The sequence below is a fragment of the Cebus imitator genome, unplaced genomic scaffold (genome assembly GCF_001604975.1).
Source record: "Cebus imitator isolate Cc_AM_T3 unplaced genomic scaffold, Cebus_imitator-1.0 Scaffold170, whole genome shotgun sequence".
Taxonomy (NCBI): Eukaryota; Metazoa; Chordata; class Mammalia; order Primates; family Cebidae; genus Cebus; species Cebus imitator.
In genome coordinates, this window is record NW_016107485.1 from 3,172,315 (window position 1) to 3,177,888 (window position 5,574).

Genomic DNA, 5,574 nt, shown 5'->3' on the forward strand with positions numbered 1-5,574 from the left:
AAAAAAAAAAAAAAAAAATACAGCTATATACTTGGAAATATACGTCTGGAGCTCAATGGTAAGGGTTGGATATGAATTTAGGAGTCATTTACTCAGTTAACAGACTTCATGAGGATGAAAAGAAAATGAGAAAAAAAAGAGAAAACGAATTTAGGAGTCATTCACATATAGATGGTTAATTAAAGCCACAGAGGCTTTAGGCCCCAGAGCAGGTGAACACCACAGAATTCTGCCCTTATTGGTGCTTACGTTCCAGTGAGGGAGATGGAAAATGAAGAAATAAGACAATTTTACGTAGTAGTTACGTTTTATGAAGAAAATATAGCAAGACAAACAGGATGGGTTTGGGAGCTGTGACAGCTGTTTTTGAATAGGATAATTGGGTGAGGCCTCACATTTGGCCAGACTAGGCAAAGATGCAGGGGAAAGAGCATTCCAGGCACAGGAATTAAGTGTTAACAGCCTTGAGCAGGGCATGAGCTTGCTGTAACTAAGAAAAAGGAATGGCCTGGCATGGTGGCTCATGACTGTTGCAATCCAGCACTTACTGGGGGGCCAAAGTAAAGATCGCTGGAGGCCAGGAGTTTGAGACCAGCCTGGGCAAAACTGCAAGACCCTGTCTATAAAAAAAATTTGATTTTAATTAGCCGGTCATGGTGGTGCACACCTGCAGTCCCAGCTACTGGGGAAGCTGGGACAGGAGGATCACTTGAGCCCAGGACTTGGGGGCTGCTATGAGCTATGATTGTGCCACTGCACTCCAACCTGGACAACAGAGTGAGACCCTAATATAAACAAAGGAGGGTTTGGGTTTGAGCAGTGATGCAACCCAACATTGGCTGGCCAGGTAAGAGGATGAAAGTGCGAGAGATACAGGAGACAGAGGAACACATCAGAACACAGAAGGAAGTCTAGGATTTGTGGTCTCAGTAGGAAAATGTTCATGACCACTAAACTTGAGAGGTTGTTAGTGACCTTCAAGAAGGCTCTTTTAGTGAAATGATAGGAGCAGAAGCCAGATTGGAAGACTGTAAGGGGAAGCGAGAACATTTCTGGAGAGTAAAAATGTTGGCAAGGCAGTGGTTGGAATGTGAGCTTCATCATGGGATGGATGTGAGCATGTGAAGGGCATGAGGGCCCCAGTGAACAAATGGAGAGAGAATGGGTCACGGGGGTAAAAGCTATGAGAGGGCAGGAAAGGAAGGATCCCGAGCACCAGAGAAGGAACCAGAGTAAGAAGGGAGACAGATCTCTCTCTCATAGTTTGGAAGCAGCAATTTGAGGGCATTTTCCTGGTATCTCTTAATTTTCTCTCTCTACTAGTAGGCAAAGTCCTCAGTTGAGTGAGAAAAGAGGTTAAGATTTGAAATCAGAAAAGGTCTTAAATATTTGGGAAAGGTAGCTGCACATGACAGCTCACTTTTGTAATCCCAGCACTTTGGGAGGCTGAGGCAGGAGGACAAGACCAGTCCGGGCAACAGTGAGACCTTATCTGTACAAAAAATTAGTCAGTGTGGTGGCACACGCCTGTAATCCTAGCTACTCCAGGGGCTGAGGCGGGAGGCTCACTTGAACTCAGAAGGTTGAGATTACAGTGAGCTATGATCACACCACTACACTCTAGCCTGGGCAACACTGTGAGACCTTGCCTCTAAAATAATAATTCAGAAAGAAGTGGTAGAGTGAGCTGATCAGAGGAACACAGGAAGCCTGCTGGGCAGTGTCACAGTCTCACTGGGGGGTAGGTTATAGTGGGTTTGCATGAATCCCTGTAGTGACTTTTTTTCCCAGCAATGCTGGGCTGCTTTTGGGTGCTGTGGGAAAACAGAAAATAAGAGTTCTTCTAAACTGGGAATGTGGTCAGATAGGTATTAAGAAAACAGAGCAGCAACGTGAAGTATAGGTATTGGCAACCATGTGACTGACGTTACAGGCTACAGAATCTAAACCAGATCCAGAGGTTGATGGTTGATGATGTTGAAACATAGCCAGAGGAGTGGGAGCCAGTCGGGACAAGTGGTCATGGACCAGGGTGCTGAAATTACTGACTCTTCAGGGGGGCAATTTTGGGTGGTCTAGAGGAAGGGGTTGAGAAGCCCACGTTATATAGGTGGATTTTCCATGGGGACACTGAAGTCACCCAAGATGATGCCAGGACACATTTGTGGTGAGGAAAACTAGGTCAGATGCTAACGTCTTCACTACCACCTTTAATTCTACTTAACCATTTATATGTTTTTAAAATAATTCAAGTTTCAAACAAAGCCTTTGTTAACAAAGGTCTTTACAATCTCTGCAATATCTCTAATTCCTCAATAAGAGCACCTACCTGTGACAGGCAGGCCCTCTGTGTTTCTGAACATCTGCTGCCTCTTTTCTCCCTGTTTTTCAAGGTTTACTTCTTTTGTGATCAAAGAATGGGATGGCATATGGCCTACCACTTTATACAACAGGACTTTTTAAAGAACTTTTCAGGCCGGGCGCAGTGGCTCAAGCCTGTAATCCCAGCACTTTGGGAGGCCGAGGCGGGTGGATCACGAGGTCAAGAGATCGAGACCATCCTGCTCAACACGGTGAAACCCCGTCTCTACTAAAAATACAAAAAAAAATTAGCTGGGCATGGTGGCACGTGCCTGTAATCCAATCCCAGCTACTCAGGAGGCTGAGGCAGGAGAATTGCCTGAACCCAGGAGGCGGAGGTTGCGGTGAGCCGAGATCGCGCCATTGCACTCCAGCCTGGGTAACAAGAGCAAAACTCTGTCCTCCCCACCCCCCCCCCCCCCCCCCAAAAAAAAAAAAAAGACCTTTTCTCAGAAATCCAGGTATTTTTCAGCAGAGGCATTTGGGTGTAATTTTGTTGTTGTTATTTTGAGACGGAGTCTCACTCTGTCGCCCAGGCTGAAGTCCAATGGTGCGATCTCGGCTTACTGCAACCTCCGCCTCCTGGGTTCAAGCGATTCTCCTGCTTCAGCCTCCTGAGTAGCTGGGATTACAGGCATGTACCACCACACCCAGCTAATGTTTTTATTTTTAGTAGAGATGGGGTTTTTCACCATGTTGGCTTGGCTGGTCTTGAACTCCTGGCCTCCAGTGATCTGCCCACCTTGGCCTCCTAAAATACTAGAATTACAGGCATGAGCACTGTGCCCAGCCATGGTATAACTTTTGAATCCAATCTGGTTTCCTAGTTTGGTTTCACCCTTGACAATGAGTTTCAGTTAACAGAATGCATATACATCACACGCTTAGAATAGTGCTCAGCTCATAGTAAGAAACCTCTATTGGCTAATTATTCGGAGTCAGTTGGCAGTGTTGGCTCATGCCTGTAATCCCAGCACTTCGGGAGGCTGAGGCAGGCAGATCACCTGAGATCAGGAGTTTGAAACCAGCCTGGCCAACATGGTAAAATCCCGTCTCTACTAAAAATGTAAAAACTAGCCAGATACGGTGGCATGTGCCTGTAGTCCCAGCTACGCAGGAGGCTGAGGCAAGAGAATTGCTTGAACTCAGGAGGCAGAGGTTGTGGTAAGCCAAGACTGCACCACTGCACTCTAGTCTGGGTGACAGAGTGAAACTCTGTCTCAAAAAAAAAAAAAACAAACACAATTCTGAGCCTCAGCTTCCTAACGATCTCACAGCATTCTGAGAATAAAATCAGATGCAAAAGTACCTGGAAATGAGCAAATATTAGTTCCTGTCCATTCTTCCTCTTTGCCATTCTAGAGTTGTTTCACAATCACTTATCAAACAAGTCTCTGTTTTAACAGCTAACCACAAATAAATCAGAGTTGGGGAAAACCTAGCCCAACGGTTATGGTTATCATGCTCCTCCGCAGTGTTGCGGCACCTGAAGCAGGGCAGAGGAGCACTCCGCGTGGCATTTGCTGGACAAAGCTAACTCGCTGGTTATCATCCCTGGGCACCGCAGCAGTGGGATGCAGCGCAACTCTAGGCGGGTGTCTTCTCTCTTCTCGTGTTCTCATTCCAAATGCAAATTAGTATTAAACAAGACAACAGCCAAAGGTAGAAGGAGAACATCAGCTTCTTTTAAAGAATTTGAACCTGCACTGTGGCAGAACCACGTTCAGCACTGGGGCAGGTGGTGAGCAGCACAAACCAACCCGACAACCCTAATAACAAAACATGACAAGATAGACAAATTTGCGGCCCAAATTCAAATGTTGAATTTCTGACAGCTTTTACATGTGGAGCAGGGAGAGAAGAATTGGAAAACAATATATAAACAGTCAACAAATAAGCAAATTAAACTGGCAGAACAAAACAGAAAACCACAATAGTAAATGCTTAGCAGCCAAACACATTTATTAGTCTTTTTTCTTTTTTTTTTTCCAGGAACCCAAAAATATTTTGTAGTTATAATGTAAGCAACTGAGTTGCACATAATACAATCATATCTTTCCAAAATAAAATAAAATAAAAAAACTAAACAAAAACAAAAATAAGCTGTTTAAAAGCCCAAAAAAACCCTTCGGAAAACTCTTATATATGCATTACATCATCTCTCAGTTTTAATGAAATGACGACGACTTAATTCCTTATTACTCAACCTGTCACAATCCAATAAAACACCACCCTTTAGTTTTTTTTTGTTTGTTTTTGATAATTTTTTTTTTTTTTGAAATCCAGCATGAGAAATACAGTACCTGCTATGGCAAAAAATACACATAAAATGCAACTTTTCAGCTTATTTGTACATTAGTAGAGTTTAACATTTTATTGTTTGTTTAAGTGAACCAGTGATTTTAAGTACCACTATACTAAAAAGGAAAATAAAATATAGAAAAGGGGGGCCCAGCCTGCCATGCAAGTGCACCTCTAAAGTGCCTAGTTTCTGTGTCCATGTAAAACCAGTAATATGAGGAGCAATTTCAACGTATGGGAGTTCAATTCAACCTCTATGTTTAAAAAAAAAAAGACAATGCCACACCCTCCCTTTTCTCCCCCCACGCGTCCTTAAATCCCATCATCTACCTTCTCTATTGCCCATCAAAGAGAGAAAAGAAAGCCACCAAAATAATGTCGTAAAAGCAATTTCAAGTATAAGAAGAAAACAAAACACTTATAGGTAACTTGCAGAGAGCATCAATATGTGCAGCTGATTAGTCATTTTTACAGGTTTTGTTTCTGCTGACAGTGTTTCAGATGAGAGGATTTTTGCTGTACCTTCCTGTTACCTGTTTGTGTGCAAAGTTGGAAAGCTGCCTTTTAAAACAATCCAGCCTCTTTTTGATGCCCTTTTCTGCACCTTCTGTCTAAAGGGGGCAGAGAGACGTGAAGGGAGGCGAGGAGGAGGAAGGGAGCCACAAATCACAAATAATTAAAATGATACTTCTTTACCTGTCCTCCTCTGCTATGCCCCTCAGGTCCTCTTGCGTCTCTGTGAAGTGACTTCCAATACTCACTGTTTCCTGATTTGGTAGGATGTATTTTACTATGTAAACATAGCCCCCTAGGATTATGGAACCCAAAGCAGCATTTATACCTCCATCTAAATGGAGACAGATAAAATAGTTCAGAAACCTCTCCTCAGGTTGCTTTTGTTGTCTGTTTTTT